The sequence below is a fragment of the Scyliorhinus torazame genome, chromosome 5 (genome assembly GCF_047496885.1).
Source record: "Scyliorhinus torazame isolate Kashiwa2021f chromosome 5, sScyTor2.1, whole genome shotgun sequence".
NCBI lineage: Eukaryota > Metazoa > Chordata > Chondrichthyes > Carcharhiniformes > Scyliorhinidae > Scyliorhinus > Scyliorhinus torazame.
In genome coordinates this window covers 196178076-196201562 of record NC_092711.1, presented here as the reverse complement: position 1 = coordinate 196201562, position 23487 = coordinate 196178076, and positions in this window count along the sequence as shown.

Here is a 23487-nt window from a genome sequence, read left to right as displayed (position 1 = left end):
GCCCAGAGGGAATCTATGAACCCACAATGGGACAATATGGAGATTTAAATTTTTAAAAAGCAGAAAACGAAAAACAGCATTATGGTACAGGTCAGGCTATGCTGAGTATTAAGGCAAAACCTAATATCACAATCTGATTGAGGCATCAACTATTCATCGGGGCACCTTACACTGCATTTGGAAAGAAATCCTTAGTTTGAAGTAAATAAATATGCCAGGATTCAGACGGCATTAATAATTCACTTACCTTAACTCTTTAGAAGTTTTTTTAGAATTTCAATCCTTCATCTGTGCCATTCTATATGTCTAACAATAATTTCTTATTATAAGTAGCACACTGACAAAGACAGTTATGTATGGCAAGTAACTGTGAGCTCTTAATATTTGGTTGACTGTCTCAAAAGAAATTACCTAAGTGCGTAAATTACACTTATATAACCAGAGTTCTGTCAAACGTTTATTTGTTCAGTCAAAAATTGTTTAAAATAGATATAATTTTCAAAATTACATAATGACATTGCAATGTTTCTTAGTTGAAACAAACATTATACATACACATTAAAATATATATTTTCACTCCAAAGATGTGCAGGTTAGGTGGATTGGCTATATGGTGAAGAGTCCCTTAGTGTCCATGGATGTGCAGGTTAAGTTACAGGGTTATGGGAATAGGGCGGGTTGGGGCACTCATTCGAAGGGTTGATGCAGGCTCAATGGGCCGAATGGCCTTATTCTGCACTGTAGGGATTCTATCAGTTCATATGAAAAGAATGACCGCCTTATTCCTTCTAAAATCTTTTTTTTTAAATAAAAGTGGGCGGACGGCGGGCAGGAGGCGACTGCATAATGGAGGGCTCCCGTTCGGGAACGGCATTTTCAGGGCTTTAAGCCCGGTCCCAGGGTCCACGGAGGCGGCAAAAGCAGGGAGAAGGCATAGAGGCATCAGAGTGAAGGCACAGTGAAGAAAAATGTTGAGGGTGAGCAAAAGAACGTCCGAAAGAAAAACAGCTGAAGGTCCGTCGGGGAGCGGAAAGGTCACCGCGGGGTCACCAAGGAAAATGGAGGCTGGAGCACCAGGGGAGGCCGCATTGCTTACGGCTGAAGAAATAACAAAGGTGATGGCTGCGGATTTCGAAAGGCAGTTTACAAAATACATGGAGACAATGAGGAAGGAGATGAGAGAGATTGAGTGTGCTGGTGGAGGAGGCGATTTCCCCGGTGACGAAGGCGGTGGCGAGCGCAGTGGCGGAGGTGCGAGAGCAAGGGGAGGTGCTGAAGGAAGTGGAGGAGACGTTATTGTAGCACGGTGATCAACTTGCCTCGATGGGGAAGGAGATGCGGAAGGTGATGGACATTAACAAGGATCTACGATGAAAAATGGAAGACCTGGAAAACAGATCCAGGCGACAGAATTTGAGGATTGTGGGACTGCCCGGAGGAGTTGAAGGACCGAGGCCGATTGAGTATTTTGCCGCGATGCTGGCAAAACTATTGGGGGAGGGGGAGGATCCCTCCCGATATGAACTGGATTGGGCTCATTGGTCGTGGAGGCCTGTACCAAAGGCGAGTGAGCCGCCAAGGGTAGTGACTCTGTGCTTCCGTAGGTACAGTGTGAAGGAGAAGGTCCTGAGCTGGGCCAAGCAGAAGCGGGTGGTGCAGTGGGCTGGAGCTGGTATACATGTATACCAGGACTTTACGGTGGAGCTGACGAGGAGGCGGGCTGCCTTCAACCGGGTGAAGAGGGCACTGTACATTAGCAAGGTGCGGTGCGGCATTGTATATCCAGCAAAGCTGAGGGTGGCTTACAAGCTCAGGGGCTTTTATTTTGGAACGGCGGAAGCAGCGGAGGAGTTTGCGAAGGCAGAAAGACTGTGGCAGAACTGACAAACTGAGAAATGGCCATGTGCCGATGTAACCTCGTGACTGTAATTTCTTCTTTTTTGTTTCACTGCGTGCGGGTGTATGGGCTAAAGGAGCCAATGTTGTATATATTTGGACAAGGGAAGTGATGGGACTTTCACTCAAAATGAGGGCTCTTTGGGGTGTAGGTGGATATGCGGGGTTTGTGTGCTAAAAGGGGATTTCTGGGCTTTCCTAGGGCCGGGCAAGGGGGAAAGGGACCCGGGCGGGGGGCCTCCATGCTGGCCGGTTTAAGCCGGCCAGTGAACGGGAGTGAGGTGGGGTGAGGGGCTGCGGCCATCGGAGCCTGGCAGAACAGGGTCCGAGTGGTCTAGCCGGGGTGGAAAGTTGGGGGGGGGGGGGAAGGAACCGAGGTTGGGGGGGGGGGGGGAAGGAACCGAGGTGGGGGGGGGGGGGGGGGAGAATTTTACAAGAGGCAGTGGACAGGAGGAGTTGGAGACCGGGTGGGGGGGGGTACAACTCTTGGGTATCATGTACGGTACTCTTTCAGAGGCTGGAGGGCGTTGAGTGTAAGGGGGGGGGGGGGGGGGGGGAGACGCCATAGGTCAATGGTGACCATGGGCGGTCCCGGGCTCCTTTTTCTTTTTCTCCTTTGTTTTTTTTGTTGCCACCGTGGGAGTGTTTGTTTTATTGGATGCATATATTGACAGGTGGGCCGTTGTTTGGGGTGGTGGGAGGATGGGATCGTTGGTATTGTTAAGGGGATTGATTTTGTATTTGTTACCATTTACTGTTTGTGGGTGGGGTGTAAATTCTGAAGGAAAATGTGAAAATGGAGAATAAAAACATTTTTTTTAAAATAAAATAAAAGTGGGCTTAAATTTGTACAGTATTAACCTAGTCAGTATTAACCTGCTTCGTAATTGGTTAAGCACTATGTAGACCTTTGAGCATTATAATCATTCACAACATTTTCAAATCCTACATTTTAGCAAATAGTGCTTTCATAATGCAAGGACATCTTACAACCCAGACAGATATGTACAACATGATGGCTGCATTCGAAAGTCCACTTTATTCTCTAAATGTTCAAAAGACTTGGCAAATGAAGGAAAAAAGTTATGGAAAGGAACAGGAAATAACTAAGAGATCTTTAAAATACACTGAAAAAATGATTTTAAATATTAACGTTTTAAGTCAAATTTGAATGCCAAATGCATTCATTAAAGTAAAAGGGGAAGTTTTTCCAGGTCTGCACCCAAGAAGACTGGATCGCTTAGGCACAGGCAATATGTAAAATCATAATTACACTCTCAAAAAGAACCTCACCCAATTTCCTTTCATTTATTTAAATAGGCGGATTCCTTTACAGGCATATATTCCAACCCACCTGTTTTCTCAGTATGTGTGTCCAAAAAATCCATCATGCCTGAGCAGATATTCAGATAACCTCCTCTCATATCTCGAGAACATGGAACAAGTTAACACTTCTGGTGTAACAGCTCATCAGAGCTGATCCAGTTCTGATGAAACACAATCTCGACTAGCGTTTCAACACGGGGGGGGGGGGGGGGGTATGCTGCACTATCAAAAAAAATGTTTTCGAATGAGGTGTAACAAGGGCGCATCAGTATTCTCAGGTGAAACCTAAACGATCACACGGCACTGTTTTGAAGGAAGACATGGCTTACTCCTCAGAGTCCTGGCCAAAATCTACCCCTCAAACTAACATTGGTGCACCCAAAAAAAATCACGTTTGGAGGGCCTTGCCGTGGACAAATTGGCCGCACAAAGTATGTCCACCATCTTCAAGTTGTATAATTTGGTTTCCCTCTGGGTTTTTTTTTTGCAGTCATTATTTTAAAAGACCACGTCCATAAATGCTCTTACTCTCTTTACAAGCTAGGGCGCAGCACTTAACTCTGAAGAGGCAGACGAGCCTAGGACAAAACTGCAGGGTAGCACCGACTAGTACTTCTGAGAGCTTCTCCCCTCAGACCGGGGGGGGGGGGGGGGGGTGGGGGTGATGACTAGGATAGGAGAGGAAAGGTCCCTTAGCAAAAGCCCCGGTCACCAGATATAACACCGCGCGCGCGCGCTGCAATCTCGGAATAATAACATTGAAACGGAAGGGGACATGCACATTATATTAATAAACACATTCTGAATGACACTTAATCTAAGGGCAAGAGTGAGGTTAACATACAGCGACCGGGGGCGCCACTACCCGCAGACATCATAAGATGTCTGATCCCCAAAATAACAGTAAAAGTATTGGATATGCTTTGGTAAAAGGGGGAAATAAAGGTTACTACGTTTAAAAATACTGGGCATGACAGACGGCTAGGTTGCACCAGAGTACAAAATGGGTTTGGAGTCGGAGTCGGAGAGCTGTCGGAGATGCCCAGTGTATTACTGAGAGGGTGCTGTCGCTGATGCCCAGTGTATTACTGAGAGAGTGCTGTCGGAGATGCCCAGTGTTTTATTGAGAGAGTTCTGTCGGAGATGCCCAGTGTATTACTGAGAGGGTGCTGTCAGAGATGCCCAGTGTATTACTGAGAGCATGCTGTCGCTGAACTGAGAGAGTGCTGTCGGAGATGCCCAGTGTGTTAGTGAGAGAGTGCTGTCGGAGATGCCCAGTGTAATACTGAGAGTGTTCTGTTGGTGATGCCCAGTGTATTACTGAGAGAGTGCTGTCGGAGATGCCCAGTGTATTACTGAGAGAGTGCTGTCGGAGATGCCCAGGATATTACTGAGAGAGGGCTGTCGGAGATGCCCAGTGTTTTATTGAGAGAGTTCTGTCGGAGATGCCCAGTGTATTACTGAGAGGGTGCTGTCGGAGATGCCCAGTGTATTACTGAGAGCATGCTGTCGCTGAACTGAGAGAGTGCTGTCGGAGATGCCCAGTGTTTTACTGAGAGAGTGCTCTCGGAGATTACAGGTATGTTACTGAGAGATTGATGTTGGAGATGCCCAGTGTATTACAGAGAGAGTGCTGTCGGAGATGCCCAGTGTATTACTGAGAGAGTGCTGTTGGAGATGCCCTGTGTACTAAGGGAATGCTGTCGGTGATGCCCAGTGTATTACTGAGAGAGTGCTGTTGGAGATTCCCAGTGTATTACTGAGAGAGTGCTGTTGGAGATGCCCAGTGTACTACTGAGGGAGTGCTGTCGGTGATGCCCAGTATATTACTGAGAGAGTGCTGTCGGTGATGCCCAGTGTATTACTGAGAGAGTGATGTCGGCGATGCCCAGTGTATTACTGAGAGAGTGCTGTTGGAGATGCCCAGTTTACTACTGAGGGAGAGCTGTCGGTGATGCCCAGTGTATTACTGAAAGAGTGCTGTCGGTGATGCCCAGAATATTACTGAGAGAGTGGTGTTGCTGATGCCCAGTGTATTGCTGAGAGAGTGCTGTCGGAGATGCCCAGTGTATTACTGAGAGAGTGCTGCCGGTGATGCACAGTGTATTACTGAGAGAGTGCTGTCGTAGATGCCCAGTGTATTACTGAGAGAGTGGTGTCGGTGATGCCCAGTGTATTACTGAGAGAGTGGTGTCGGTGATGCCCAGTGTATTACTGAGAGAGTGCTGTTGGAGATGCCCAGTGTATTACTGAGAGGGTGCTGTCGGAGATGCCCAGTGTATTACTGAGAGAGTGCCGTCGGAGATGCCCAGTGTATTCCTGAGAAAGTGCTGTAGGAGATGCCCAGTATATTATTGAGAGAGTGATGTCGGAGATGCCCAGTGTATTACTGAGAGAGTGCTGTTGGAGATACCCAGTGTATTACTGAGAGAGTGCTGTTGGAGATGCACAGTGTATTACTGAGAGATTGCTGTCGGAGATGCCCAGTGTATTACACAGAGCGTGCTTTCGGAGATGCCCAGTGTATTACTGAGAGAGTGCTGGTGGAGATGCACTGTGTATTACTGGGAGATTGCTGTCGGAGATGCCCAGTGTGTTAGTGAGAGAGTGCTGTCGGAGATGCCCAGTGTAATACTGAGAGTGTTCTGTTGGTGATGCCCAGTGTATTACTGAGAGGGTGCTGTCGCTGATGCCCAGTGTATTACTGAGAGAGTGCTGTCGGAGATGCCCAGGATATTACTGAGAGAGTGCTTTCGGAGATGCCCAGTGTTTTATTGAGAGAGTTCTGTCGGAGATGCCCAGTGTATTACTGAGAGGGTGCTGTCGGAGATGCCCAGTGTATTACTGAGAGCATGCTGTCGCTGAACTGAGAGAGTGCTGTCGGAGATGCCCAGTGTTTTACTGAGAGAGTGCTCTCGGAGATTACAGGTATGTTACTGAGAGATTGATGTCGGAGATGCCCAGTGTATTACAGAGAGAGTGCTGTCGGAGATGCCCAGTGTTTTACTGAGAGAGTGCTCTCGGAGATTACAGGTATGTTACTGAGAGATTGATGTCGGAGATGCCAAGTGTATTACTGAGAGAGTGCTGTCGGAGATGCCCTGTGTATTACTGAGAGAGTGCTGTTGGAGATGCCCTGTGTACTACTGAGGGAATGCTGTCGGTGATGCCCAGTGTATTACTGAGAGAGGCTGTTGGTGATTCCCAGTGTATTACTGAGAGAGTGCTGTTGGAGATGCCCAGTGTACTACTGAGGGAGTGCTGTCGGTGATGCCCAGTATATTACTGAGAGATTGATGTCGGAGATGCCCAGTGTATTACAGAAAGAGTGCTGTCGGAGATGCCCAGTGTATTACTGAGAGAGTGCTGTTGGAGATGCCCTGTGTACTACTGAGGGAATGCTGACAGTGATGCCCAGTGTATTACTGAGAGAGTGCTGTTGGAGATTCCCAGTGTATTACTGAGAGAGTGCTGTTGGAGATGCCCAGTATACTACTGAGGGAGTGCTGTCGGTGATGCCCAGTGTATTACTGAGAGAGTGCTATGGGAAATGCCCAGTCTACGACTGAGGGAGTGCTGTCGGTGATGCCCAGTATATTACTGAGATAGTGCTGTCGGTGATGCCCAGTATATTAGTGAGAGAGTGATGTCGGCGATGCCCAGGGTATTACTGAGAGAGTGCTGTTGGAGATGCCCAGTTTACTACTGAGGGAGAGCTGTCGGTGATGCCCAGTGTATTACTGAAAGAGTGCTGTCGGTGATGCCCAGAGTATTACTGAGAGAGTGGTGTTGCTGATGCCCAGTGTATTGCTGAGTGAGTGCTGTCGGAGATGCCCAGTGTATTACTGAGAGAGTGCTGCCGGTGATGCACAGTGTATTACTGAGAGAGTGCTGTCGGAGATGACCAGTGTATTACTGAGAGAGTGCTGTTGGAGATGCCCAGTGTATTACTGAGAGAGTGCTGTCGGAGATGCCCAGTGTATTACACAGAGCGTGCTTTCGGAGATGCCCAGTGTATTACTGAGAGAGTGCTGGTGGAGATGCACTGTGTATTACTGAGAGAGTGCTGTCGGAGATGCCCAGTGTATTACTGAGAGAGTGCTGCCGGTGATGCACAGTGTATTACTGAGAGAGTGCTGTCGGAGATGACCAGTGTATTACTGAGAGAGTGCTGTTGGAGATGCCCAGTGTATTACTGAGAGAGTGCTGTCGGAGATGCCCAGTGTATTACACAGAGCGTGCTTTCGGAGATGCCCAGTGTATTACTGAGAGAGTGCTGTCGGAGATGCCCAGTGTGTTAGTGAGAGAGTGCTGTCGGAGATGCCCAGTGTAATACTGAGAGTGTTCTGTTGGTGATGCCCAGTGTATTACTGAGAGGGTGCTGTCGCTGATGCCCAGTGTATTACTGAGAGAGTGCTGTCGGAGATGCCCAGGATATTACTGAGAGAGTGCTTTCGGAGATGCCCAGTGTTTTATTGAGAGAGTTCTGTCGGAGATGCCCAGTGTATTACTGAGAGGGTGCTGTCGGAGATGCCCAGTGTATTACTGAGAGCATGCTGTCGCTGAACTGAGAGAGTGCTGTCGGAGATGCCCAGTGTTTTACTGAGAGAGTGCTCTCGGAGATTACAGGTATGTTACTGAGAGATTGATGTCGGAGATGCCAAGTGTATTACTGAGAGAGTGCTGTCAGAGATGCCCTGTGTATTACTGAGAGAGTGCTGTTGGAGATGCCCTGTGTAGTACTGAGGTAATGCTGTCGGTGATGCCCAGTGTATTACTGAGAGAGGCTGTTGGAGATTCCCAGTGTATTACTGAGAGAGTGCTGTTGGAGATGCCCAGTGTATTACTGAGAGGGTGCTGTCGGAGATGCCCAGTGTATTACTGAGAGAGTGCCGTCGGAGATGCCCAGTGTATTCCTGAGAAAGTGCTGTAGGAGATGCCCAGTATATTATTGAGAGAGTGATGTCGGAGATGCTCAGTGTATTACTGAGAGACTGCTGTTGGAGATGCCAAGTGTATTACTGAGAGAGTGCTGTCGGAGATGCCAAGTGCATTACTGAGAGAGTGCTGTCGAAGATGCCCAGTGTATTACTGAGAGAGTGCTGTTGGAGATACCCAGTGTATTACTGAGAGAGTGCTGTTGGAGATGCACAGTGTATTACTGAGAGATTGCTGTCGGAGATGCCCAGTGTATTACACAGAGAGTGCTTTCGGAGATGCCCAGTGTATTACTGAGAGAGTGCTGCTGGATATGTCCAGTGTACTACTGAGGGAATGCTGTCGTTGATGCCCAGTGTATTACTGAGAGAGTGCTGTTGGAGATTCCCAGTGTATTACTGAGAGAGTGCTGTTGGAGATGCCCAGTGTACTACTGAGGGAGTGCTGTCGGTGATGCCCAGTATATTACTGAGAGAGTGCTGTTGGAGATTCCCAGTGTATTACTGAGAGAGTGCTGTTGGAGGTGCCCAGTGTACTACTGAGGGAATGCTGTCGGTGATGCCTAGTGTATTACTGAGAGAGTGCTGTTGGAGATTCCCAGTGTATTACTGAGAGAGTGCTGTTGGAGATGCCCAGTGTACTACTGAGGGAGTGCTGTCGGTGATGCCCAGTATATTACTGAGAGAGTGCTGTCGGTGATGCCCAGTGTATTACTGAGAGAGTGCTGTTGGAGATGCCCAGTGTACTACTGAGGGAGTGCTGTCGGTGATGCCCAGTATATTACTGAGAGATTGCTGTCGGTGATGCCCAGTATATTACTGAGAGAGTGATGTCGGAGATGCCCAGTGTATTACTGAGAGAGTGCTGTTGGAGATGCCCAGTGTACTACTGAGGGAGAGCTGTCGGTGATGCCCAGTGTATTACAGAAAGAGTGCTGTCGGTGATGCCCAGAGTATTACTGAGAGAGTGGTGTTGCTGATGCCCAGTGTATTGCTGAGAGAGTGCAGCCGGAGATGCCCAGTGTATTACTGAGAGAGTGCTGTCGGTGATGCACAGTGTATTACTGAGAGAGTGCTGTCGGTGATGCCCAGAATATTACTGAGAGAGTGGTGTTGCTGATGCCCAGTGTATTGCTGAGAGAGTGCTGTCGGAGATGCCCAGTGTATTACTGAGAGAGTGCTGCCGGTGATGCACAGTGTATTACTGAGAGAGTGCTGTCGTAGATGCCCAGTGTATTACTGAGAGAGTGGTGTCGGTGATGCCCAGTGTATTACTGAGAGAGTGGTGTCGGTGATGCCCAGTGTATTACTGAGAGAGTGCTGTTGGAGATGCCCAGTGTATTACTGAGAGGGTGCTGTCGGAGATGCCCAGTGTATTACTGAGAGAGTGCCGTCGGAGATGCCCAGTGTATTCCTGAGAAAGTGCTGTAGGAGATGCCCAGTATATTATTGAGAGAGTGATGTCGGAGATGCCCAGTGTATTACTGAGAGAGTGCTGTTGGAGATACCCAGTGTATTACTGAGAGAGTGCTGTTGGAGATGCACAGTGTATTACTGAGAGATTGCTGTCGGAGATGCCCAGTGTATTACACAGAGCGTGCTTTCGGAGATGCCCAGTGTATTACTGAGAGAGTGCTGGTGGAGATGCACTGTGTATTACTGGGAGATTGCTGTCGGAGATGCCCAGTGTGTTAGTGAGAGAGTGCTGTCGGAGATGCCCAGTGTAATACTGAGAGTGTTCTGTTGGTGATGCCCAGTGTATTACTGAGAGGGTGCTGTCGCTGATGCCCAGTGTATTACTGAGAGAGTGCTGTCGGAGATGCCCAGGATATTACTGAGAGAGTGCTTTCGGAGATGCCCAGTGTTTTATTGAGAGAGTTCTGTCGGAGATGCCCAGTGTATTACTGAGAGGGTGCTGTCGGAGATGCCCAGTGTATTACTGAGAGCATGCTGTCGCTGAACTGAGAGAGTGCTGTCGGAGATGCCCAGTGTTTTACTGAGAGAGTGCTCTCGGAGATTACAGGTATGTTACTGAGAGATTGATGTCGGAGATGCCCAGTGTATTACAGAGAGAGTGCTGTCGGAGATGCCCAGTGTTTTACTGAGAGAGTGCTCTCGGAGATTACAGGTATGTTACTGAGAGATTGATGTCGGAGATGCCAAGTGTATTACTGAGAGAGTGCTGTCGGAGATGCCCTGTGTATTACTGAGAGAGTGCTGTTGGAGATGCCCTGTGTACTACTGAGGGAATGCTGTCGGTGATGCCCAGTGTATTACTGAGAGAGGCTGTTGGTGATTCCCAGTGTATTACTGAGAGAGTGCTGTTGGAGATGCCCAGTGTACTACTGAGGGAGTGCTGTCGGTGATGCCCAGTATATTACTGAGAGATTGATGTCGGAGATGCCCAGTGTATTACAGAAAGAGTGCTGTCGGAGATGCCCAGTGTATTACTGAGAGAGTGCTGTTGGAGATGCCCTGTGTACTACTGAGGGAATGCTGACAGTGATGCCCAGTGTATTACTGAGAGAGTGCTGTTGGAGATTCCCAGTGTATTACTGAGAGAGTGCTGTTGGAGATGCCCAGTATACTACTGAGGGAGTGCTGTCGGTGATGCCCAGTGTATTACTGAGAGAGTGCTATGGGAAATGCCCAGTCTACGACTGAGGGAGTGCTGTCGGTGATGCCCAGTATATTACTGAGATAGTGCTGTCGGTGATGCCCAGTATATTAGTGAGAGAGTGATGTCGGCGATGCCCAGGGTATTACTGAGAGAGTGCTGTTGGAGATGCCCAGTTTACTACTGAGGGAGAGCTGTCGGTGATGCCCAGTGTATTACTGAAAGAGTGCTGTCGGTGATGCCCAGAGTATTACTGAGAGAGTGGTGTTGCTGATGCCCAGTGTATTGCTGAGTGAGTGCTGTCGGAGATGCCCAGTGTATTACTGAGAGAGTGCTGCCGGTGATGCACAGTGTATTACTGAGAGAGTGCTGTCGGAGATGACCAGTGTATTACTGAGAGAGTGCTGTTGGAGATGCCCAGTGTATTACTGAGAGAGTGCTGTCGGAGATGCCCAGTGTATTACACAGAGCGTGCTTTCGGAGATGCCCAGTGTATTACTGAGAGAGTGCTGGTGGAGATGCACTGTGTATTACTGAGAGAGTGCTGTCGGAGATGCCCAGTGTATTACTGAGAGAGTGCTGCCGGTGATGCACAGTGTATTACTGAGAGAGTGCTGTCGGAGATGACCAGTGTATTACTGAGAGAGTGCTGTTGGAGATGCCCAGTGTATTACTGAGAGAGTGCTGTCGGAGATGCCCAGTGTATTACACAGAGCGTGCTTTCGGAGATGCCCAGTGTATTACTGAGAGAGTGCTGTCGGAGATGCCCAGTGTGTTAGTGAGAGAGTGCTGTCGGAGATGCCCAGTGTAATACTGAGAGTGTTCTGTTGGTGATGCCCAGTGTATTACTGAGAGGGTGCTGTCGCTGATGCCCAGTGTATTACTGAGAGAGTGCTGTCGGAGATGCCCAGGATATTACTGAGAGAGTGCTTTCGGAGATGCCCAGTGTTTTATTGAGAGAGTTCTGTCGGAGATGCCCAGTGTATTACTGAGAGGGTGCTGTCGGAGATGCCCAGTGTATTACTGAGAGCATGCTGTCGCTGAACTGAGAGAGTGCTGTCGGAGATGCCCAGTGTTTTACTGAGAGAGTGCTCTCGGAGATTACAGGTATGTTACTGAGAGATTGATGTCGGAGATGCCAAGTGTATTACTGAGAGAGTGCTGTCAGAGATGCCCTGTGTATTACTGAGAGAGTGCTGTTGGAGATGCCCTGTGTAGTACTGAGGTAATGCTGTCGGTGATGCCCAGTGTATTACTGAGAGAGGCTGTTGGAGATTCCCAGTGTATTACTGAGAGAGTGCTGTTGGAGATGCCCAGTGTATTACTGAGAGGGTGCTGTCGGAGATGCCCAGTGTATTACTGAGAGAGTGCCGTCGGAGATGCCCAGTGTATTCCTGAGAAAGTGCTGTAGGAGATGCCCAGTATATTATTGAGAGAGTGATGTCGGAGATGCTCAGTGTATTACTGAGAGACTGCTGTTGGAGATGCCAAGTGTATTACTGAGAGAGTGCTGTCGGAGATGCCAAGTGCATTACTGAGAGAGTGCTGTCGAAGATGCCCAGTGTATTACTGAGAGAGTGCTGTTGGAGATACCCAGTGTATTACTGAGAGAGTGCTGTTGGAGATGCACAGTGTATTACTGAGAGATTGCTGTCGGAGATGCCCAGTGTATTACACAGAGAGTGCTTTCGGAGATGCCCAGTGTATTACTGAGAGAGTGCTGCTGGATATGTCCAGTGTACTACTGAGGGAATGCTGTCGTTGATGCCCAGTGTATTACTGAGAGAGTGCTGTTGGAGATTCCCAGTGTATTACTGAGAGAGTGCTGTTGGAGATGCCCAGTGTACTACTGAGGGAGTGCTGTCGGTGATGCCCAGTATATTACTGAGAGAGTGCTGTTGGAGATTCCCAGTGTATTACTGAGAGAGTGCTGTTGGAGGTGCCCAGTGTACTACTGAGGGAATGCTGTCGGTGATGCCTAGTGTATTACTGAGAGAGTGCTGTTGGAGATTCCCAGTGTATTACTGAGAGAGTGCTGTTGGAGATGCCCAGTGTACTACTGAGGGAGTGCTGTCGGTGATGCCCAGTATATTACTGAGAGAGTGCTGTCGGTGATGCCCAGTGTATTACTGAGAGAGTGCTGTTGGAGATGCCCAGTGTACTACTGAGGGAGTGCTGTCGGTGATGCCCAGTATATTACTGAGAGATTGCTGTCGGTGATGCCCAGTATATTACTGAGAGAGTGATGTCGGAGATGCCCAGTGTATTACTGAGAGAGTGCTGTTGGAGATGCCCAGTGTACTACTGAGGGAGAGCTGTCGGTGATGCCCAGTGTATTACAGAAAGAGTGCTGTCGGTGATGCCCAGAGTATTACTGAGAGAGTGGTGTTGCTGATGCCCAGTGTATTGCTGAGAGAGTGCAGCCGGAGATGCCCAGTGTATTACTGAGAGAGTGCTGTCGGTGATGCACAGTGTATTACTGAGAGAGTGCTGTCGGAGATGCCCAGTGTATTACTGAGAGAGTGGTGTCGGTGATGCCCAGTGTATTACAGAGAGAGTGGTGTCGGTGATGCCCAGTATATTACTGAGAGAGTGATGTCGGAGATGCCCAGTGTATTACTGAGAGAGTGCTGTTGGAGATGCCCAGTTTACTACTGAGGGAGAGCAGTCGGTGATGCCCAGTGTATTACTGAAAGAGTGCTGTCGGTGATGCCCAGAGTATTACTGAGAGAGTGGTGTTGCTGATGCCCAGTGTATTGCTGAGAGAGTGCTGTCGGAGATGCCCAGTGTATTACTGAGAGAGTGCTGCCGGTGATGCACAGTGTATTACTGAGAGAGTGCTGTCGGAGATGCCCAGTGTATTACTGAGAGATGTGTGTCGGTGATGCACAGTGTATTACTGAGAGAGTGGTGTCGGTGATGCCCAGTGTATTACTGAGAGAGTGGTGTCGGTGATGCCCAGTGTATTACTGAGAGAGTGCTGTTGGAGATGCCCAGTGTATTACTGAGAGGGTGCTGTCGGAGATGCCCAGTGTATTACTGAGAGAGTGCCGTCGGAGATGCCCAGTGTATTCCTGAGAAAGTGCTGTAGGAGATGCCCAGTATATTATTGAGAGAGTGATGTCGGAGATGCTCAGTGTATTACTGAGCGAGTGCTGTTCGAGATGCCCAGGATATTACTGAGAGAGTGCTGTCGGAGATGCCCAGTGTTTTATTGAGAGAGTTCTGTCGGAGATGCCCAGTGTATTACTGAGAGGGTGCTGTCGGAGATGCCCAGTGTATTACTGAGAGCATGCTGTCGCTGAACTGAGAGAGTGCTGTCTGAGACGCCCAGTGTTTTACTGAGAGAGTGCTCTCGGAGATTACAGGTATGTTACTGAGAGATTGATGTCGGAGATGCCCAGTGTATTACAGAGAGAGTGCTGTCGGAGATGCCCAGTGTATTACTGAGAGAGTGCTGTTGGAGATGCCCTGTGTACTACTGAGGGAATGCTGTCGGTGATGCCCAGTGTATTACTGAGAGAGTGCTGTTGGAGATTCCCAGTGTATTACTGAGAGAGTGCTGTTGGAGATGCCCAGTGTACTACTGAGGGAGTGCTGTCGGTGATGCCCAGTATATTACTGAGAGAGTGCTGTCGGTGATGCCCAGTATATTACTGAGAGAGTGATGTCGGCGATGCCCAGTGTATTACTGAGAGAGTGCTGTTGGAGATCCCCAGTTTACTACTGAGGGAGAGCTGTCGGTGATGCCCAGTGTATTACTGAAAGAGTGCTGTCGGTGATGCCCAGAGTATTACTGAGAGAGTGGTGTTGCTGATGCCCAGTGTATTGCTGAGAGAGTGATGTCGGAGAAGCCCAGTGTATTACTGAGAGAGTGCTGCCGGTGATGCACAGTGTATTACTGAGAGAGTGCTGTCGTAGATGCCCAGTGTATTACTGAGAGAGTGGTGTCGGTGATGCCCAGTGTATTACTGAGAGAGTGGTGTCGGTGATGCCCAGTGTATTACTGAGAGAGTGCTGTTGGAGATGCCCAGTGTATTACTGAGAGGGTGCTGTCGGAGATGCCCAGTGTATTACTGAGAGAGTGCCGTCGGAGATGCCCAGTGTATTCCTGAGAAAGTGCTGTAGGAGATGCCCAGTATATTATTGAGAGAGTGATGTCGGAGATGCTCAGTGTTTTACTGAGAGAGTGCTGTTGGAGATGCCAAGTGTACTACTGAGAGAGTGCTGTTGGAGATACCCAGTGTATTACTGAGAGAGTGCTGTTGGAGATGCACAGTGTATTACTGAGAGATTGCTGTCGGAGATGCCCAGTATATAACACAGAGCGTGCTTTCGGAGATGCCCAGTGTATTACTGAGAGTGTGCTGGTGGAGATGCACTGTGTATTACTGGGAGATTGCTGTCGGAGATGCCCAGTGTGTTAGTGAGAGAGTGCTGTCGGAGATGCCCAGTGTAATACTGAGAGTGTTCTGTTGGTGATGCCCAGTGTATTACTGAGAGGGTGCTGTCGCTGATGCCCAGTGTATTACTGAGAGAGTGCTGTCGGAGATGCCCAGGATATTACTGAGAGAGTGCTTTCGGAGATGCCCAGTGTTTTATTGAGAGAGTTCTGTCGGAGATGCCCAGTGTATTACTGAGAGGGTGCTGTCGGAGATGCCCAGTGTATTACTGAGAGCATGCTGTCGCTGAACTGAGAGAGTGCTGTCGGAGATGCCCAGTGTTTTACTGAGAGTGTGCTCTCGGAGATTACAGGTATGTTACTGAGAGATTGATGTCGGAGATGCCCAGTGTATTACAGAGAGAGTGCTGTCGGAGATGCCCAGTGTTTTACTGAGAGAGTGCTCTCGGAGATTACAGGTATGTTACTGAGAGATTGATGTCGGAGATGCCAAGTGTATTACTGAGAGAGTGCTGTCGGAGATGCCCAGTGTATTACTGAGAGAGTGCTGTTGGAGATGCCCTGTGTACTACTGAGGGAATGCTGTCGGTGATGCCCAGTGTATTACTGAGAGAGGCTTTTGGAGATTCCCAGTGTATTACTGAGAAAGTGCTGTTGGAGATGCCCAGTGTACTACTGAGGGAGTGCTGTCGGTGATGCCCAGTATATTACTGAGAGATTGATGTCGGAGATGCCCAGTGTATTACAGAGAGAGTGCTGTCGGAGATGCCCAGTGTATTACTGAGAGAGTGCTGTTGGAGATGCCCTGTGTACTACTGAGGGAATGCTGTCGGTGATGCCCAGTGTATTACTGAGAGAGGGTTGTTGGAGATTCCCAGTGTATTACTGAGAGAGTGCTGTTGGAGATGCCCAGTGTACTACTGAGGGAGTGCTGTCGGTGATGCCCAGTGTATTACTGAGAGAGTGCTGTGGGAAATGCCCAGTCTACTACTGAGGGAGTGCTGTCGGTGATGCCCAGTATATTACTGAGATAGTGCTGTCGGTGATGCCCAGTATATTACTGAGAGAGTGATGTCGGCGATGCCCAGTGTATTACTGAGAGAGTGCTTTTGGAGATTCCCAGTTTACTACTGAGGGAGAGCTGTCGGTGATGCCCAGTGTATTACTGAAAGAGTGCTGTCGGTGATGCCCAGAGTATTCCTGAGAGAGTGGTGTTGCTGATGCCCAGTTTATTGCTGAGAGAGTGCTGTCGGAGATGCCCAGTGTATTACTGAGAGAGTGCTGCCGGTGATGCACAGTGTATTACTGAGAGAGTGCTGTCGGAGATGACCAGTGTATTACTGAGAGAGTGGTGTCGGTGATGCCCAGTGTATTACTGAGAGAGTGGTGTCGGTGATGCCCAGTGTATTACTGAGAGAGTGCTGTTGGAGATGCCCAGTGTATTACTGAGAGGGTGCTGTCGGAGATGCCCAGTGTATTACTGAGAGAGTGCCGTCCGAGATGCCCAGTGTATTCCTGAGAAAGTGCTGTAGGAGATGCCCAGTATATTATTGAGAGAGTGCTGTTGGAGATGCCAAGTGTATTACTGAGAGAGTGCTGTCGGAGATGCCAAGTGCATTACTGAGAGAGTGCTGTCGAAGATGCCCAGTGCATTACTGAGAGAGTGCTGTTGGAGATACCCAGTGTATTACTGAGAGAGTGCTGTTGGAGATGCACAGTGTATTGCTGAGAGATTGCTGTCGGAGATGCCCAGTGTATTACACAGAGAGTGCTTTCGGAGATGCCCAGTGTATTACTGAGAGAGTGCTGCTGGAGATGCCCAGTGTACTACTGAGGGAATGCTGTCAGTGATGCCCAGTGTATTACTGAGAGAGTGCTGTTGGAGATTCCCAGTGTATTACTGAGAGAGTGCTGTTGGAGATGCCCAGTGTACTACTGAGGGAGTGCTGTCGGTGATGCCCAGTATATTACTGTGAGATTGCTGTTGGAGATTCCCAGTGTATTACTGAGAGAGTGCTGTTGGAGATGCCCAGTGTACTACTGAGGGAATGCTGTCGGTGATGCCCAGTGTATTACTGAGAGAGTGCTGTTGGAGATTCCCAGTGTATTACTGAGAGAGTGCTGTTGGAGATGCCCAGTGTACTACTGAGGGAGTGCTGTCGGTGATGCCCAGTATATTACTGAGAGAGTGCTGTCGGTGATGCCCAGTATATTACTGAGAGAGTGATGTCGGCGATGCCCAGTGTATTACTGAGAGAGTGCTGTTGGAGATGCCCAGTTTACTACTGAGGGAGAGCTGTCGGTGATGCCCAGTGTATTACTGAAAGAGTGCTGTCGGTGATGCCCAGAGTATTACTGAGAGAGTGGTGTTGCTGATGCCCAGTGTATTGCTGAGAGAGTGATGTCGGAGAAGCCCAGTGTATTACTGAGAGAGTGCTGCCGGTGATGCACAGTGTATTACTGAGAGAGTGCTGTCGTAGATGCCCAGTGTATTACTGAGAGAGTGGTGTCGGTGATGCCCAGTGTATTACTGAGAGAGTGGTGTCGGTGATGCCCAGTGTATTACTGAGAGAGTGCTGTTGGAGATGCCCAGTGTATTACTGAGAGGGTGCTGTCGGAGATGCCCAGTGTATTACTGAGAGAGTGCCGTCGGAGATGCCCAGTGTATTCCTGAGAAAGTGCTGTAGGAGATGCCCAGTATATTATTGAGAGAGTGATGTCGGAGATGCTCAGTGTTTTACTGAGAGAGTGCTGTTGGAGATGCCAAGTGTACTACTGAGAGAGTGCTGTTGGAGATACCCAGTGTATTACTGAGAGAGTGCTGTTGGAGATGCACAGTGTATTACTGAGAGATTGCTGTCGGAGATGCCCAGTATATAACACAGAGCGTGCTTTCGGAGATGCCCAGTGTATTACTGAGAGAGTGCTGGTGGAGATGCACTGTGTATTACTGGGAGATTGCTGTCGGAGATGCCCAGTGTGTTAGTGAGAGAGTGCTGTCGGAGATGCCCAGTGTAATACTGAGAGTGTTCTGTTGGTGATGCCCAGTGTATTACTGAGAGGGTGCTGTCGCTGATGCCCAGTGTATTACTGAGAGAGTGCTGTCGGAGATGCCCAGGATATTACTGAGAGAGTGCTTTCGGAGATGCCCAGTGTTTTATTGAGAGAGTTCTGTCGGAGATGCCCAGTGTATTACTGAGAGGGTGCTGTCGGAGATGCCCAGTGTATTACTGAGAGCATGCTGTCGCTGAACTGAGAGAGTGCTGTCGGAGATGCCCAGTGTTTTACTGAGAGTGTGCTCTCGGAGATTACAGGTATGTTACTGAGAGATTGATGTCGGAGATGCCCAGTGTATTACAGAGAGAGTGCTGTCGGAGATGCCCAGTGTTTTACTGAGAGAGTGCTCTCGGAGATTACAGGTATGTTACTGAGAGATTGATGTCGGAGATGCCAAGTGTATTACTGAGAGAGTGCTGTCGGAGATGCCCAGTGTATTACTGAGAGAGTGCTGTTGGAGATGCCCTGTGTACTACTGAGGGAATGCTGTCGGTGATGCCCAGTGTATTACTGAGAGAGGCTGTTGGAGATTCCCAGTGTATTACTGAGAAAGTGCTGTTGGAGATGCCCAGTGTACTACTGAGGGAGTGCTGTCGGTGATGCCCAGTATATTACTGAGAGATTGATGTCGGAGATGCCCAGTGTATTACAGAGAGAGTGCTGTCGGAGATGCCCAGTGTATTACTGAGAGAGTGCTGTTGGAGATGCCCTGTGTACTACTGAGGGAATGCTGTCGGTGATGCCCAGTGTATTACTGAGAGAGGGTTGTTGGAGATTCCCAGTGTATTACTGAGAGAGTGCTGTTGGAGATGCCCAGTGTACTACTGAGGGAGTGCTGTCGGTGATGCCCAGTGTATTACTGAGAGAGTGCTGTGGGAAATGCCCAGTCTACTACTGAGGGAGTGCTGTCGGTGATGCCCAGTATATTACTGAGATAGTGCTGTCGGTGATGCCCAGTATATTACTGAGAGAGTGATGTCGGCGATGCCCAGTGTATTACTGTGAATGTGCTGTTGGAGGTTCCCAGTTTACTACTGAGGGAGAGCTGTCGGTGATGCCCAGTGTATTACTGAAAGAGTGCTGTCGGTGATGCCCAGAGTATTCCTGAGAGAGTGGTGTTGCTGATGCCCAGTTTATTGCTGAGAGAGTGCTGTCGGAGATGCCCAGTGTATTACTGAGAGAGTGCTGCCGGTGATGCACAGTGTATTACTGAGAGAGTGCTGTCGGAGATGACCAGTGTATTACTGAGAGAGTGGTGTCGGTGATGCCCAGTGTATTACTGAGAGAGTGGTGTCGGTGATGCCCAGTGTATTACTGAGAGAGTGCTGTTGGAGATGCCCAGTGTATTACTGAGAGGGTGCTGTCGGAGATGCCCAGTGTATTACTGAGAGAGTGCCGTCCGAGATGCCCAGTGTATTCCTGAGAAAGTGCTGTAGGAGATGCCCAGTATATTATTGAGAGAGTGCTGTTGGAGATGCCAAGTGTATTACTGAGAGAGTGCTGTCGGAGATGCCAAGTGCATTACTGAGAGAGTGCTGTCGAAGATGCCCAGTGCATTACTGAGAGAGTGCTGTTGGAGATACCCAGTGTATTACTGAGAGAGTGCTGTTGGAGATGCACAGTGTATTGCTGAGAGATTGCTGTCGGAGATGCCCAGTGTATTACACAGAGAGTGCTTTCGGAGATGCCCAGTGTATTACTGAGAGAGTGCTGCTGGAGATGCCCAGTGTACTACTGAGGGAATGCTGTCAGTGATGCCCAGTGTATTACTGAGAGAGTGCTGTTGGAGATTCCCAGTGTATTACTGAGAGAGTGCTGTTGGAGATGCCCAGTGTACTACTGAGGGAGTGCTGTCGGTGATGCCCAGTATATTACTGTGAGATTGCTGTTGGAGATTCCCAGTGTATTACTGAGAGAGTGCTGTTGGAGATGCCCAGTGTACTACTGAGGGAATGCTGTCGGTGATGCCCAGTGTATTACTGAGAGAGTGCTGTTGGAGATTCCCAGTGTATTACTGAGAGAGTGCTGTTGGAGATGCCCAGTGTACTACTGAGGGAGTGCTGTCGGTGATGCCCAGTATATTACTGAGAGAGTGCTGTCGGTGATGCCCAGTGTATTACTGAGAGAGTGCTGTTGGAGATGCACAGTGTACTACTGAGGGAGTGCTGTCGGTGATGCCCAGTATATTACTGAGAGATTGCTGTCGGTGATGCCCAGTATATTACTGAGAGAGTGATGTCGGAGATGCCCAGTGTATTACTGAGAGAGTGCTGTTGGAGATGCCCAGTGTACTACTTAGGGAAAGCTGTCGGTGATGCCCAGTGTATTACAGAAAGAGTGCTGTCGGTGATGCCCAGAGTTTTACTGAGAGAGTGGTGTTGCTGATGCCCAGTGTATTGCTGAGAGAGTGCAGCCGGAGATGCCCAGTGTACTGAGAGAGTGCTGTCGGTGATGCACAGTGTTTTACTGAGAGAGTGCTGTCGGAGATGCCCTGTGTATTACTGAGAGAGTGGTGTCGGTGATGCCCAGTGTATTACTGAGAGAGTGGTGTCGGTGACGCCCAGTATATTACTGAGAGAGTGATGTCGGAGATGCCCAGTGTATTACTGAGAGAGTGCTGTTGGAGATGCCCAGTTTACTACTGAGGGAGAGCTGTCGGTGATGCCCAGTGTATTACTGAAAGAGTGCTGTCGGTGATGCCCAGAGTATTACTGAGAGAGTGGTGTTGCTGATGCCCAGTGTATTGCTGAGAGAGTGCTGTCGGAGATGCCCAGTGTATTACTGAGAGAGTGCTGCCGGTGATGCACAGTGTATTACTGAGAGAGTGCTGTCGGAGATGCCCAGTGTATTACTGAGAGATGTGTGTCGGTGATGCACAGTGTATTACTGAGAGAGTGGTGTCGGTGATGCCCAGTGTATTACTGAGAGAGTGGTGTCGGTGATGCCCAGTGTATTACTGAGAGAGTGCTGTTGGAGATGCCCAGTGTATTACTGAGAGGGTGCTGTCGGAGATGCCCAGTGTATTACTGAGAGAGTGCCGTCGGAGATGCCCAGTGTATTCCTGAGAAAGTGCTGTAGGAGATGCCCAGTATATTATAGAGAGGGTGATGTCGGAGATGCTCAGTGTATTACTGAGAGAGTGCTGTTGGAGATGCCAAGTGTATTACTGAGAGAGTGCTGTCGGAGATGCCAAGTGTATTACTGAGAGAGTGCTGTCGGAGATGCCCAGTGTATTACTGAGAGAGTGCTGTTGGAGATACCCAGTGTATTACTGAGAGAGTGCTGTTGGAGATGCACAGTGTATTACTGAGAGATTGCTGTCGGAGATGCCCAGTGTATTACACAGAGCGTGCTTTCGGAGATGCCCAGTGTATTACTGAGAGAGTGCTGGTGGAGATGCACTGTGTATTACTGGGAGATTGCTGTCGGAGATGCCCAGTGTGTTAGTGAGAGAGTGCTGTCGGAGATGCCCAGTGTAATACTGAGAGTGTTCTGTTGGTGATGCCCAGTGTATTACTGAGAGGGTGCTGTCGCTGATGCCCAGTGTATTACTGAGAGAGTGCTGTCGGAGATGCCCAGGATATTACTGAGAGAGTGCTGTCGGAGATGCCCAGTGTTTTATTGAGAGAGTTCTGTCGGAGATGCCCAGTGTATTACTGAGAGGGTGCTGTCGGAGATGCCCAGTGTATTACTGAGAGCATGCTGTCGCTGAACTGAGAGAGTGCTGTCGGAGATGCCCAGTGTTTTACTGAGAGAGTGCTCTCGGAGATTACAGGTATGTTACTGAGAGATTGATGTCGGAGATGCCCAGTGTATTACAGAGAGAGTGCTGTCGGAGATGCCCAGTGTATTACTGAGAGAGTGCTGTTGGAGATGCCCTGTGTACTACTGAGGGAATGCTGTCGGTGATGCCCAGTGTATTACTGAGAGAGGCTGTTGGAGATTCCCAGTGTATTACTGAGAGAGTGCTGTTGGAGATGCCCAGTGTACTACTGAAGGGGTGCTGTCGGTGATGCCCAGTATATTACTGAGAGATTGATGTCGGAGATGCCCAGTGTATTACAGAGAGAGTGCTGTCGGAGATGCCCAGTGTATTACTGAGAGAGTGCTGTGGGAAATGCCCAGTCTACTACTGAGGGAGTGCTGTCGGTGATGCCCAGTATATTACTGAGAGAGTGCTGTCGGTGATGCCCAGTATATTACTGAGAGAGTGATGTCGGCGATGCCCAGTGTATTACTGAGAGAGTGCTGTTGGAGATGCCCAGTTTACTACTGAGGGAGAGCTGTCGGTGATGCCCAGTGTATTACTGAAAGAGTGCTGTCGGTGATGCCCAGAGTATTACTGAGAGAGTGGTGTTGCTGATGCCCAGTGTATTGCTGAGAGAGTGCTGTCGGAGATGCCCAGTGTATTACTGAGAGAGTGCTGCCGGTGATGCACAGTGTATTACTGAGAGAGTGCTGTCGGAGATGACCAGTGTATTACTGAGAGAGTGGTGTCGGTGATGCCCAGTGTATTACTGAGAGAGTGGTGTCGGTGATGCCCAGTGTATTACTGAGAGAGTGCTGTTGGAGATGCCCAGTGTATTACTGAGAGGGTGCTGTCGGAGATGCCCAGTGTATTACTGAGAGAGTGCCGTCGGAGATGCCCAGTGTATTCCTGAGAAAGTGCTGTAGGAGATGCCCAGTATATTATTGAGAGAGTGATGTCGGAGATGCTCAGTGTATTACTGAGAGAGTGCTGTTGGAGATGCCAAGTGTATTACTGAGAGAGTGCTGTCGGAGATGCCAAGTGCATTACTGAGAGAGTGCTGTCGAAGATGCCCAGTGTATTACTGAGAGAGTGCTGTTGGAGATACCCAGTGTATTACTGAGAGAGTGCTGTTGGAGATGCACAGTGTATTACTGAGAGATTGCTGTCGGAGATGCCCAGTGTATTACACAGAGAGTGCTTTAGGAGATGCCATTTGTATTACTGAGAGAGTGCTGCTGGAGATGCCCAGTGTACTACTGAGGGAATGCTGTCGGTGATGCCCAGTGTATTACTGAGAGAGTGCTGTTGGAGATTCCCAGTGTATTACTGAGAGAGTGCTGTTGGAGATGCCCAGTGTACTACTGAGGGAGTGCTGTTGGTGATGCCCAGTATATTACTGAGAGAGTGCTGTCGGTGATGCCCAGTGTATTACTGAGAGAGTGATGTCGGAGATGCCCAGTGTATTACTGAGAGAGTGCTGTTGGAGATGCCCAGTGTACTA